Genomic DNA, 15263 nt, shown 5'->3' with positions numbered 1-15263 from the left:
CATTCAACCCATATTCAAACAGGAATCTTCTTTATGTTATGTTTGAAAACTTAATACTCGGCCTCTGCTTGATGGGAGACTCAATACCTTGTGATATATGCATATACATACATACATATACACACACACAGATATTCATATACACGCATACATATATACACAGATACATACAGATATACATACATACATACACACACACACACATATATATATGTATATGTATAGTTCATTACACTTTTGAATAAATCTAAGTGTGATACTCTCCACCCCCTTATATCAAACTGAAAAGTGTCTCTTCCCAACTTCCATAAATTACAATGTCTGACTTTTTGAATTAAATAATGTTCAATCTCTTTCAAGAGGATAAGCCTTCAAAAACTTAAGAAAGCTATGACATCTCCCATAAGCCTATGAAAAGGCTTTCATCATTGTGCATATGTTGAGGATTAAACTATATGTGGTATCAGGGAAAACCATGGATAATAACGCTGATTGAATATACTGAAAAATTAAGAACTCAAAAAAGGAAAACTATACAAAATGTTCTGTCATATTGCTAAACATAGTCATTTAGATAGTATTTATGCTTAATGTAACAGCTGCAACTGACATTTATATAGTGCTTCAAAGTTTATGGCAAGCTTTGCATATAAACATTATCTCACAAAGATTATGGTATACAATGGAACATGGTGTCCTAGGTATCAGAAGACTTTCTTATCCTGCCTCTGACATTAACTGGGTGACCTTTTGCAAATTACAATCTCCCTGGAAATCAGTTTTCTTATCTGAAAGAAGAATGGTTGGCATATATCAAAGACTGTTTAAACTAAAAATTCCATGAGTCTTTGTCTATGTATGTACACTTTAACAGGTGTGCATTTCATGAATCATTATTAGTAGTAATAATAACTCATTTATGAAGCAATTTGTGTTCTATAAATGTTAATTCTGCTCATGCATACTTGATCTTTCTAGTGGCTTGCTTATATAGTATAGTTTTCTGCTTATCACTTTAAAAAGTAGGGGAAAAAATTGCTCTTCAGTAATGCGCTAGGTCAAAATCACTATACTTCAAGGGGATATAAAAAGCTTCCACTATTATTTTTGGTGTTTATGCAGATGGACCCAGCTCAAGCACATACTTTAAATACACTTACAGACATAAACATACAATATTTATGTATGTATACACGGATACATATGTTGTATATATGTGTGTGTTTGTGTGTATCATTTGGCTTTTTACGATTTTATTTTGTCTCAAAGCAGATGATAGTAGATTCTCTGGTAAGTGAAAAGATCAAAAGTGTTTTTATTTTCTAAAAAAGGATGAATTTCTTGATTTTCAAATAATACTAATTATTTTTGGCTTATTCTGTTTTATATAACAGTGTGTGCCATAAATGCCAACATTTCTTTGGTACAGTTTTATTTCCCAAGAATTAAAAAAAAATTGATTAAATTGTAAAGGTATTAGCAGAATAAGAATTTAACACAAGGGATATCTTAGGCACAATCAACATTTTACTTCTAAAGGAATAAAGAGTACTTTTAGTATTCAATACCTGATATTTAAATGTTCAGCTGTAATTAGGTCATTACAGCCTTTCCTTTTATACTTATCTTCTCATATCACAGAGACTTTTTTTAAAATGTGTCTAATAGATTATAGAAGCACTTTTGCTTAGGTTTAATACTGAACTACATATTAGATGACATAGTATATACCTTTCCTTTTATACTTTTCTTGGAGCCAATTCTTTTTTTACAAATAGTAGGAAATTACAAATTGAGGATAACCAACTAATATAGATAAACATGTTTGTATGTATGTACACACACACACACACACACACATACATGAACTAAAGTTTAAATTACAAACAATGTGTAATGGTTGCTCTCCCCACTTCTCTTCCCCTCCCCCTCACACATACACCTTCCCTTGATGCTGGAGCCATGCCCTACATTCCCATTATTAAAACCTTTTCCTTCTAAGACTTATGCAACTTTTGAATTCCTACCACCAAATTAATATTTAATCCCTTCAACTATTCCAAAAGTTTCAGAACCCAGACCTCCCATAATGCCAGTTGCAAAAACCTTTGACCAATCTACTTATTCCTTTTCAAGGTCCTCAAAAAATTCAGATTCAGAGCTCAGGGTTCCAGGTTTTTGTCCACCACTAATCTAGACACACCTATTCTCATTAAGGAGATAAATGGGAATAGTCTATTTATGAAAGTTGAGAGGGTAGGGTTAGCTCCACTTATCATACCTGGTTTAAAAAGTCTCATGGCTGTTCTTCTCATTAAGTGTAACAAATTATAAGATTCTGCTTAAGCTCAGGTCTTCATTTCGACATATTTGAAATCTTGGCTCACTGAATCTTACTTTGGCCTGATACCACTGAGTCTGGTTCTTCTTAGTAACTCAAATTCTCCTACCTTTTGATTGGCTACATCACCTGATACACAGTAGGTCATTTTATCTTTACTGGTGAGATACAGTACTCTGGCAGCTGGGTCTTTGATTCCATTTACTGAGCACACAGCCTGCCTCTTCCTCTCACTCCTCGTCGTATCAGAATATTGTATTACTAATGTAACTTTTCTGCTTGGACCTAGTCCTCACAGTTTGTCCACACAGAGGTCTGGATTTGGATTCAATCATAAGGTCAATAAGCATTTAGTAAGTATGGACTCTATGTCAGGCTCTGTGCTATGCACTGGGCATACCAAAAATAATAATAATAATAATGATAATATAGCCAAACTCACAATTTAATAGAAAAGACAACATACAAACAACTAGATGTAAACAAAATATAGACAGGATAAAATGGAGATAATCTTAGAGAGAAAGCATCAAAGGCAATAGAGAAGGCTTATTGCAGACTGAGTTTGAATCCTGCCACTGCCCCTTCTTACCTGCGTAAATTAAATCACTTAACCTGTCTGGCTTCAGTTTCTTTACCTCTAAAATGAGAAAATGGATTAGGTAACCTCTAAGATCCTTTCCCACTCTAAATCTATAGTCCTGTGATCCTTTGAAATATTTTTACTTTAATAGCATAGAAGTAAAAATAAAAATGTTATTATGGCCAGAGTATCAGAAGAGGGATTTGAAATTGTATCTTCCTGACTCGAAGCTGGCTTTCTATTTGCAAACCTACACTGACCTTCCTTTGTGTTGTGCTGTTGGAAATTAATTTTTTATGATAGAATTTTATAAAAGGCATAGAAATTAGGACTAAATCTTACTATAGGACATGGTTTGAATATTTTAATTCCACATTTTAATGAAAATTTGAATATTATTGTTATATGTTTCTTACTCCAAAAATTAAGTACCAAAAAAAAAAACCCTCCACATCAATTAGCATCCCAGTTAATTGAGTTCTACTTAATGAAGACTTTAGACTCCTTGGAGCTTTTTTGTAGAGACAAAGTGTCAAAATTCTAAAACAGAGTCTCCATAAAAACTGACCTACTAAAGAGCAATCCACTGAGATACCTTACAGAAACTCCACCCTAGTCCTATTTTCAACAAGGAAGCCACCTGCATCAGAGATCATGTCCCTAATTTATAGAAGCTAACGAACTGAAATAGCTATCTATTTTATATATAAAATATATTATTGTTCCCTATTTTCAATAATAACTATCTATCATCTGGCTCTAGTAAACTATTTCCAAGACAAAAATCTCTGAATGCCTGTAAAATGAATGTATAGTCTGAGAATAAAAATTAATAGCCTGGCATTAAACTCTGAAGCAGAATGCTAGCTAAAAAGCCAACCAAGTCTGACAGATGTAGGTTAAGATGCTAAGAAATCTTCCTTAGTTCTTTCTTTCATTTTCTTTGAATAAAGAGTGCTGCTTTGAGTATCAAAAAAGAAAAACAAACTAAAAAAAATGTTTTTTGAACAACTAAAATCACAAACCATATTCAGCCACAGCTCAGTTTATTTTAGGGTGAGCCTTTCTTTATCTCTCAGAAGTCTGTATTCTCTTATGCTAAGAGAAATGGGAGACAAGCCCATTGATACCTGATATACCTCCATAATAGACTCCCCATACAAGTCTTTAACCTTGATTCGTCAATTTCCTGATCTTCAGTCTGAGGTATAATGATGCCAGTAACTACTCCCAGTTGCTATAAAAATCCTGAGGGAGAGCATATCTGTCTTAAAGCCACCTTCTTCAGCTCCTCAGTAAGTGAGAATCCATAGATTATGATCCCAGTCTTTTGTCATTTTGATCATTTCCCCATAGCTTGTGTTTCTTCTCTCAGGTTGTAAGGAAACCAGTGATTTCTTTCCTCCCGTAATTGCCCATTTTTAATTTAACATGACCTCTTACAATCCCTGGAGCAATGTTTCGAAATCAGTGGCTTGACTCTCCCTACAGCAGCAAGCATTCTGTTTCCCACAGCTTTCCTAGTCTTTTCCTGGAAACACTTTTGGCTGAGGCTCTGGGCTTGCTCAAGCAGTCAGGCAAAATCTGGACTATTAACAGGAATCTTTTGGAGGAGAAAGACCAGATTGACCAGTTGCCAGAAAATATGTGCAGATACCAGGAATATTCTCTCCTGCTCCCAGAACCATGTTTCTCTGTCCATGGGTGCCGGTGCTGCTCTACCCTCCCCCGTCTTGCTGAAAACATGAAAGAAAGCTTTACAGCTGAAGAGTGGCTGCTCCAGGTGACAAAAGGTGAGAAGAAAGGTTCTAGTGCTTAGACTCCAAAGAGATCAGGAAAGAAATGCTACTATGAAGTATGAGAGATTGAAAATCATACTAGCTGAGTAAAAGAAATTCCTGGGAATTTCAGTTGACCACAAGCTTGATGTGAGTTGGCGATGTGAAAGGGGCTGCTAAAAAAAAAAAAGCAATCTTCAACTCCATTAATAGAAGATCAATGTAGAGATAAAAAAGGATGATATTCCCACTGCATTCTGATTTGGCAATTTCAATTCAATTACAACTTGATCAATATTTAGCGTGGTAGAAAGGGCACAAAATGTGTAGTCAAAGGCACTGAGATATTGGTTTCAAATTTTTGCTTTGCTTATTACCTTTGTGAAGTTAAGCAAGTCTCTCCAATCCATTCCAAATAAATTATGCACTTATTTAGGGTCTACTCTGTGCAGAGGACTGTGTTAGGCCTTGCGGATGGAAAGACAGACTGAAAAAAATTTGTCCCTGCCCTCTAAGATCTTATATTCATCTACAGAGAGAGATACCATGCATGCAGATAAGTATTTATGTGACAATTTTAGGAGAAGAAGGGAAAAGTAAAACAATCAAGAGTTCTTAACTTGGGTTAGTGCATTTGTTTGTTTTCAATGTAATTTGATAATTGTATTTCATCATAATTGGTTTTCTTTTTTAACTCTGTGTATTTTATTTCATACATGTGAAAACATTTACTGTGAGAAGTGATCCATTGGCTTCTCCGGACTGCCAAATAGGAACATGATATTAAGAACTTTTCAACTAAGGGGATAATGAAAAATATTCTGTGGCTAGTACAAGAGATCTAGAGATTCTAAGAGAAGGTGAAAAGGGACAGTATTTCAGGCATGAGAAAGAGCCTGGGAAAAATCAGGGAGGTGAGAGAGAGTGCCAACTTTGAAAAATAGACTTTGTTCACCTCTCTGTGCCTCAGTTTCCTCTTCTGTCAAATGGACTCTTATAGCTCTAAATGCTATAATGTGTCTAGGTGACACCAAAATGCACAACTCAATATGTGCCTAGACAAATCACATTTTTGAGTATTTTGTTCAGTTCCATACCTACACTTTCAGAGGAACAGTGTCAAAGTGGAGTGTATCCAGAGGGCAAACAGGGTGGTGAGGGGTTCAGTAACCATGTACTAGGATAATGATTAAGAGAAGTGGGTTGTTTAGCCTGGAGTAAAGTGGAGTAAATACATGCCAGATGTCTCCAAATGTTTGAAGGTCTGTCATATGCAAACAGAGACTAAATTTATTGTCTCCTCGGCTTCAGAGGTCAAAAAGAAAGTCAGTTGATGGAATTACAAAGAAGCAGATTTATTTAAACTCATAAAATTTTCAGGAAAACTTTTGAAAAAAATACAGCATTTAAAAAATGGAACTATTTACTTCAGAAAGTAGGAAACTCCCTGGCAGAGGGAGGAGTTAATCAGCAAGCATTCGGTAAGCACTTACTCTGTGCCAAGCACTGTGCTGAGCTCTGATAATAAAAAGAAAGAAAAAGCAAACAAAAAAATCTAATCCCTGCTCTTATAGTCTAATGGGGTAAACAACATACAAACAACTATGTAAAAACAAGCTATAGACAGGATTAAAATGGAGATAATCATCAGAGGAAATAAAAACAGCATTAAAAGGATTCAGAAAGGCTTCTTGCAGAAGGAAGGACTTTCACTGAGACTTGAAGGAAGCCAGGAAAGGAGGCTAGAAGAGAAGGGACATAATTCTAACTGTGGGAATAGCCGGAGAAAATGAAGAGAGTCAGTAGATGGAATATCTAGCATGAATTGGAAGGTACTAGATTTCCATTCTGTTAGGGATACAATATAGGGGATTCTTATACTGGGTGAGGCTTTGGCCTAAAAGCCCTTTAAAGTCTCTTCCAACTCAGGACAGCTAGGTGGCTCAATGGATAGAGCACCAGTCAACTCTAAGATTCTGAATCTGGTTTAGACCTTGAACTGCCCAAGCTCTCAGCTCCTAATATCTCCACATAGGATACCATCATCCTAATAATTTCTTTAGATGCATGAATTAATATATTTTGTGGGGAAAAGAGTAAGAAAAGAAAAAAATGATAAAACAGAGAAGTATGCTAAAAGTAATGGATCAAAAGTGATATCTTCACTAAATGATGGTGTTTACTAAGTATATCTGTGGGTAGGATTTCCTTCCTTTTGTCTCAGGAAATTAGAGCCTCATTCCAGTAACAGCCAGAACTCTAAAGTTCAATGCTAAGATTCCTCTTTAATTCTACAAACCTTTGCCCCCTAGGGAGAAGAGAACAAGTTATAATTACCAACATTTTTAACAAAGAAAAGAGTAATGAATGTAAGCAGGCTATCAAAAGCCTGTATTTACAGCAGGCTTTATTATGTAGTCTTTTCTGCTGGCTCCAAAATCTAGCATGATCATGTACTTACTGTGTGACTTTGGGCAGTTCCCTTGACCTTGTGATTGTTTCTTTTCCATTTGTCCATCAAAGGTAAAAATGCTTTTGGAATTGACCTAACAAAGGTCAAAGTGTTTTTTTTCAAATATAAGTCTTGCAATGGGGGACAAGGAAGAGAAAACCAAAATACTTAAAATGAACTGGTAGGATAAGATGATATCTAGGTTCCCTTCTGGATCTAAAACCCCAATTTTAAAAGATTAAATATAAGTTTAACTAATAAAATTTTACTTCTTTTCTCATGAAGCTCTCTTTAACATATACATACATTTATCCATTTCCTCCATTGATAATTTCAATTCTTCCTTTAAAACTTAGCTCTGCTTTCCATTCTCTCTCTCTCTTCTCTCTCTCTCTCTCTCTCTCTCTCTCTCTCTCTCTCTCTCTCTCTCTCTCTCTCTCTCCCCTAGTTTCCTCTTACACGTCCTTTCTCTTTTTCTTCTTTTTCATTCTTTCCCACTCCCTACTTACTTTTGACCTTACTGACCCTTTGCATAAGGATAAGTGGCCGCTTCCCAGAAGAAAGTTTAATTAATAAAAGTAAAGGTGGCTAAACCTCAATTCCCTAATTTGTAAAATGCAAGGTTTATACTGGCAAGCCAGTGCCATTGAGTTGAAGCCAACATGCCGACCTTGATTCTGTATTGTCAGATTGGTAACTGATGAAATCACTCATGAAAATCCAAGATGCAGTTGAAGAGTTGGCATTATAGCATTATTTAGGGCCTTTTGTTTAGACTAAAGTTTTAGACTGTCCCAAGAGCATAGCACAGACTGCTTTTGTGGATATGCTAATTTTTCATAATTTATTGGGGAAAAACCTAGAATGAGGGAATAATTACAGATATAACCAAAAAACAGCCATAAAATCCTATGCTGATGCCTTATGGAGTTGCAGTGACCCATGGGCATTTAACAGCTATGCTAGAAGAGGGCTAGCTTTGGCAAGCTTTGGAAATACAGAGTCTTAAAATATGGTCCTTGGCTAGACATGCTATCTGCCATCAAAGACTAACACAGCTAATTATGAAGAGGCTCATCACCAGCAGTTTGTGAATCTGGGGCCATGGTGTTCTAGCTCTAATGTAAACTTCAGATTGGATAAGTTGCAATATCCAGAGACTAAAGACAATTTACTAGAGCACATTCCTGAATTTCAGAAACTAAAAGGAGACTGAGAAGATGCCATGAGATTTCTCCTGAGTGCTCAGTTTGGTTATCTAGTATTTATTTATACAAAATTTAAGAAAACTATCTTCCTCTAAATTCTGACGGATTCTATCAAACTGAAAAGGTTTTGAGCAAAACACTTTAGACTAATCCTAGCTACATTTGCAGAGGCTCAGAGCTACTCACTGATGAATATTTTTTGGCCACAGAAACTCACAAAAATGACAAAAATATAAGGGAGAGGGCAATCTGTATTAGTGGCATGAGTGATCACATAATAAAATCATGGATTTCTGAAATATACAGTAAAATTGGGGGAATATTTTTAAATTTTACATTGTATATGTATATGTATGTAAATATATAATATATATTAACACACACATTACGTATACTTTTATATATATACACATACAAAATCAAAGCATTTTGTAGGTGAGACAGAATTAATTATGCAAGAGGTTTTTCATCTTACACTTCTAAAAGAAAGATTTAAATAGAGCTGACCCACTTACCACAATGTAGATGGGTAGATCAGATCAGAAGCAAAATACAACTTTTGAATGTACTCCCCTGGCTTTCAATGAAAGAACCCTGCTCTCAAATCTTGTAAGAAACACAAAGTGTCTAACTCTCCCTCCCCCGCCTAACGCACAACTGATGAAGCCAATTCCTGTAAGCAAAAGACTGTTTTTTTTAAAAAGAAAAGTCATTCAAGAAAACAAAGTTTAGCTTTACCTAAAGACAACACCAAAGCCAGTTTTACAGCAGTCAGTAACTATTCCTTAGTATTTGTAATAAGGAAGCTTAATTAACAAGAAAAAAAAAGACTTCGAAGAAATGGAATTAATTCTGACTTTGAAAAGGACCATCGTAACTTCTAAACAATTTAGTTTCAGGAAATGACTTTGAACTAAAAAGCACTGTCAAAATAAAAATCAATGTAGTAAATAAAGGTAAATTTACTAATAAGCTGGGCATACCACACAGACTGAAATTGGGGAGGGGGTTTAAATCTGATAAAGAATAATTTTATTTAGATGGGGATTTGTAGGCTGCTTGGGGCCATGACCTTGTTCTGTGTCTAATCATTCCACAGCAGGTGGAAAGAGGATTTTCCCATCAGAATAGTGATTAGGAAGCTGGAGAGGCCTGCCGAGCTTCTGTGAGGCAGCAATTACTTAGAGAATTTGGCTCTATACTAAGTTTTTCATTAAAAGTACGTCACCACCTTAACTGAATCAGGTTTTCCTAATTAGTTGGGAATGCAGTTATCCATAATACTTAATATTGTTTTTATTAGGATTTAAATATATATATGTATACATGTATACATATATATATATATATATATATATATATTACATTGAAATGATGAGTCAATGTGCTAATTTTAGAAAATCTATTGTATAGAATACAATAGGACACTTTTATAATGTTGCAGCCAAGGGCAGAACACCTGCCTTATAAGATAGATTGGAATATATACAACCCTATACACATACACAAGGACACATATATGCACACACATATATAATATATATTTACATGTATGTATATGTATGTATATATGTACATGTATGTGTGTGTGTTGATTATCATTTAAGATCAATTGAGCCCCAATAAGGGCCAAAAACCTGAATTAATCTTTTCTTCCTGAGTGAGCTAAGAATGCTCCTTCCTGTGTCAACAGCTAAAGCCGACCAAGAGTATTCTTATGTTTATGACCAGTAAGGAGCCTTTAACCCACACACTACCTTGATGGTGGTAAAGGAAACACAGATATTCTAGATCTGACATTTGCCTATCTTATTTAAATTTCCTTTCTCATGCTCTGGTTACATGTTATGGAGATCATAAAACTAAGTAACACAGACATCCTGAATTAGGGTTTAAATGTCCTCCAAAAATTGTTTGATTCAGTCAGAGTTAAACCTCTGCCTCTATATAACATGTTACATGGCTGCTAACTTAAGGGAATAAAACAACATGAATTTACTTATCACCTAGCTTGTTGTCTCTTTAACCAACTATCAGGTTGACAGTAAATACACACACACACACACACACACAAACACACACACACACACACCATTGTGCCATTATGTTCCAGGGACATGCTGTGACCTGAATGCATTATAATAATGAGCCATTTCAATAGGATTCTAGTGACTCTCCAAATGTTCAAGAATGGTTTATGTCTTTGTGATCAAGAAAATTTTAGCATTCTAATAGTGAGAAGGTGCACCTCAATAAAGAACCAATCTGCAAAATTTGTTCATGTAAAAAAATATGTCACTATGAAAAACAAGACTCAGAAGAAAAAAATCCAGTGTTAACCATTGCTTGCAATCCAGAATTTACGTCAAAGAGTCCAAGACCCTCCAAGTTATTTAATTGCTGACTGTGCTTAATAAAATTCCATGTGAATCATGCCCGGAAATCAATGGAAATGTCTTTTATGTAAACATTAGCTTTTTGCTGAAGAGTAAACAAAGTACAAATTTTGTGAGAATGCAAGATTTTTTCCATTTCTTTTTTCAGAAACTCTTAGCTAGTCTAAAGTCTCCAAGAGGATTGTTTGTGTGTATTCAAAGCATTCAAAGTTTCACCATTAGCCTTTTTATTATTATTATTATTATAGGTACTCATTGTAGCTCCAAGCTACAGGTCTGTTATCAAAGGTGGAAAGCAAAAGGAGGCAGATTTGAACCCCTACCTTGGTAGACTTCAACAAAATCCCATTGTGATATACTATCATGTTGTCTTAGTGACCCTCACTGAAGGACAGGCCTCTGAAAGTTCCCACCATGCTGGGAACATCCCCTTCACCATCTATAATGAAGGGAATAAATAAAAAACTACCATGATGATTGTTGCAGAGTTAGTGCTGTTTGTGCCAGAGAGTGAAAGAGTAGAAAGATTCTATAATTTGACAAGATCTTCCAAACCAATTCAACATATACTTAAATAATGTGAAAGTCTGCACAAGAGTGGATGGTGGAAAAATGTTGGAAATATATAATCATTCGAGATTGAGAAATGAAAGCATTTGAAGATTTATAGAGTTAAGAATGTATGTCTTTCTATCAGAAATACATTTTCCCAGAAAGACATGAAAATGGCAAGCACCATAGAACATCGTAAAAATGAAATTAACTGTATATTAACCAACAAGAAAAGACTGGTTCATAATGTGGACATCACACCAGAATCAGCGGTTTGGGCAAGTCAGATGATCAACTAGTAGGAGTACAGGTCAAAATCAACATCAAATAAGAGGAAAGGTGTGATGAGAAGACAGTAAGAAAACAGTGTTAAGTTGGCCTTTTCTAATTAACTATCTATATCACTGATAATGAGCTCCTTAATTATCACCATTTCTTAAAAAAATCTAATAGGAAGCAGTTGACATCAGAAGGAAGTTAAAAGATCTCAGAAATTTCCTTACACAAAATTGCTAATTTTTTTTTTGCCAAGAAGCAAGAGAGAATTCCTAAAGATGAAACTCATTGATGATATAAAAATGCATTGAAAAATTTGTAAAAAAAAATAGGATAATTGAGAAGTATTAGCTTATAAAACAGCAAAAAAAAAATAGGAGTGAAAAATAAATCTGTAAAAGTCTTGGTACTATGTAATCATCATGTGGAGATTTCTAGGGAATGAAAAGGCCTGGATTAGGGAACAAATAGGGGGAAATTGCACCTATCATAGTACAGGGTATTTCAAGCTGTAGAGACCACATTTCTGGTGTGGAGAAAATGAGGACAAAGGATAGAATAGAAAGAGAGAGAGTATAAGGTCTCCTTGTGTTTGATTGCTCATTATTCTAAAAGCGTTCAATTCAGCAGAACAAAATGCCACCTTGAAGCCTTTTTTCCTCAAAAAAAAATAGTATTTCTTGAGCACCTATAAGATCAAATAAGATTCTTTAACAAATGCAACCAGAGAGATTACTCTGGTCAGTGATGACCAGATTAACAATGTGAAGCGAGGTATAAAAACTATTGTTAAAACTAAAAAAAAAAATTCCTAAGTGATAGTGAGTTTTCACATATGCTTAGCTTTGTGGATATACTAATTGCATTATACCTCAGAAAACTACAAGACCTCCTCAGTGTGGCTACAAGATTATTCAAAGGAAATCAGTCTAAGACCATGTACAAAAAAGTGGATGAAAAGTATCCATTGCCCAGACTTTGGTAAGCAGTTTGAAGGACAGTTCATCATGACAGTATGTGTATTTGAAGAAAAACTGCTGGTGGACAATAAGTTGGGCCCAAAATCAAATAGAAACAATAGAGCAAGTTAGATAACATGGAGGAAACTGCGTTATGCTTTGAATGACCCCTAACTTCTCAATCCAAAGATCAATCCTTTTTCACTCAAACGTTCTTTCAACAGAGCTACATGGTCATATATCTCAGAACACTATAATCTTTGAGGTACTAAAATTGAGAGTAAACTACTCCAAGGAAAAATAGACACACTGTGGTCATAAGGAAACTGTATCATATTAGTAATAATCATATATACTCAAGGAGTGTCAAAAGGGATATTGGTGAGGAAATGTTTGATTAGGAAAGAATGTGGATTTGTTATGAGATATGAAAAATGGGGAAAAAAGATAGCCAACCCAAGTGTCAAATTCATTATGTTAAAATGTAAAAATAGCTTGAATAAAACCTGCATTATGAAGAGTGAAGCCTCTTTGGAAGACCTATGAAAGAACATAGACAAAAATCATACAGCATGAGAAGCATATGTTTATTTTCTCTCCTGAAGTCATCTTCTCACTATTCACATGGCACCCATAAGGGTCTGCCCTTATCATGTTTCTCTGAACAAATTGGTAGCTTCCTAAACGTATTTTTGATGCCAACTTCTCCTTTCTCTAATTTATACTCAACATTTATGCCAAAATTATCTTCCTAAAGCATGTTATGTTATCATGTTACTTTCCAATTGAAAACTTTCAGTAGTTCCATATTGCCTCAGGGATAAACTTGTCTTTACTTTTACAATTTACTCTAACATACATTTATATACACATTTCACATCATTCCCCTTCATACTTTCTATGCTCCAATAAACTGCCCTGCTTACTGTGACCCAAAGTTTGTATTCCACTTCCCACCTCTGAGTTTTTCAAAAAGGCTGTCTACCAGTCCAGCTCTTCCTCTTTTCCCCACACATTTTAAATCCCTACTTTATTTCAAGACTCTATTAACATGCCACTTTCTATGGAAAGCTTTTTCTGATCTCCTTAGATGTTGTATCTTCTCCTTGCTCCAATACTAATAAATAGATCTATCTCTTTACATATTTAACATCCTTAATAGAATATAAGCTCCCTGAGCACAAAGGATGTTTTCTTTTTTATCTTTGTGTCCTTAGTTCCTCTCATATAATAATCTCTTAATAATTTTTTGTTGGGTTGAATTGGTTTATGTCAGTATAAAGGTAACTCTTAGTTTGTGAAAGATGCCTTGTTGTTGTTACTGTTGTTGTTCAGTTTTTTTGACTCCATGACTCCATTTGGGGTTTTCTTGGCAATGATACTGAAGTGGTTTGTTGTTTCCTTCTCTAGTTCATTTTACAGAAGAAGAAGCTGAGGTAAACAGGGTTAAGACTTACCCAGGATCACACAGCTAGTAAGTGTCTGAAGCTGGATTTGAGGCTCAGGAAGAGAGCCCAGCACTCTGTCCATTATGCCACCTAGCTCCTCTTTTGAAAGATATATCAGGAAACAGTCTCTTGCTTTTTCTACCCAGATTGAAAAAACTTATAATGTGGGTCTGGGGAAAGAATGTATACCCGTCACTGGAAAGACATTATCACAAACTCACAGAGGCTTACCAAAGAGGATTGGTCACTAGGTAGATAGGATAGGGATTGAAACTAGACCCGTGGTAATTTCACAGGTAATTGGAATTCCTAGTTAAGGAAATGTCTTTGACCAATGCAAGAAAGCACTGTCTCTGGAGCATAGACATTATGAAAATTCTCTACAAGTTCAGTGATTTGCACAGGGTCACACAACCAGTAAATATCAAAATCAGAACCTGAAGCAGATCAGCTATGGAAGAACTGTGGTCTGCATTGGAAGAGGTACTAGCCACAACAATGAAGGTAAAGATCTCTGAAGCACTAGAATACCTTTAACAATCTATTTGGCTGCATCTTGACTACCATAAAAAAAATCTTTACTAATTTCAAGTGCTCCTCTTCATCGTGTTCCAACATCGGCAGAATGGTGCCTGTGGAGAGAACCAGAAGAGCACTCTTGATAGGAAAGAATGAATGAGATAACTTACTATGACATTCAGCAGTACAACACTCAAAGTCAGTGACTGTTCTAGCTATGCTGCTGAGAAAATAAAGCCAAAGCAAGGATTTTAATAAACTTTGATTTAACTTTTATTTTTTTCACTGAAATTTCAAAAAGCCCATTTTTACTTCACAAAGAACAGTGAAGAGAAAAGAAAGAAAACCTTATGAAAGCCATGGATGAACAATAAAAAAGTCCAAATACCAACACTTCAGAGGTTTTCTAAAACTATTGTACAACCTTGAAAGGGGAAAAAATACATGAAATTGGTTTTTGTTCTATAATTCTGTCTACTTCATATGAAATGTCACAGTGACTGTGTGTCAATGAAGAATGAAAAAACAGGGTAGCAGTAGGAAGAAAGGGCCACAGAACTGATTATTTATAGTCATGAAAACCAAGGAAATTTTAAGAACAGGCAAGTCACTAAACATGTTTTGGTGACCTAAATTTCCTCTTACATTTTCAAAATAATAAACTGTCCATTCTTCACTTCTGAAATTAAGTCGTATTTTGTCCTCAGAATTAGCTTTGCAACCATGAAGCCTGAGCATTTCCCTAACTTTA

The 15263-nt window shown here is 35.1% G+C and overlaps 1 long non-coding RNA gene across 1 annotated transcript; it reads left to right on the top strand.

The window, feature by feature from the left end:
* Positions 1 to 4649: 4649 nt before the first annotated feature.
* LOC144454778 (uncharacterized) lies at positions 4650 to 14980 on the top strand. The gene is made up of 2 exons (XR_013483313.1): positions 4650 to 4717; positions 13956 to 14980. It is a non-coding gene; the product is annotated as an uncharacterized LOC144454778 (long non-coding RNA).
* The last annotated feature ends 283 nt before the right edge of the window (positions 14981 to 15263 follow it).

Source organism: Phascolarctos cinereus, unplaced genomic scaffold (assembly GCF_003287225.1).
Source record: "Phascolarctos cinereus isolate Bilbo 61053 unplaced genomic scaffold, phaCin_HiC Scaffold_7;HRSCAF=346, whole genome shotgun sequence".
NCBI classification, from domain to species: domain Eukaryota; kingdom Metazoa; phylum Chordata; class Mammalia; order Diprotodontia; family Phascolarctidae; genus Phascolarctos; species Phascolarctos cinereus.
The sequence above is the reverse complement of the archived record's forward strand: the minus strand, read 5'-3'. Positions and strand labels throughout refer to the sequence as shown.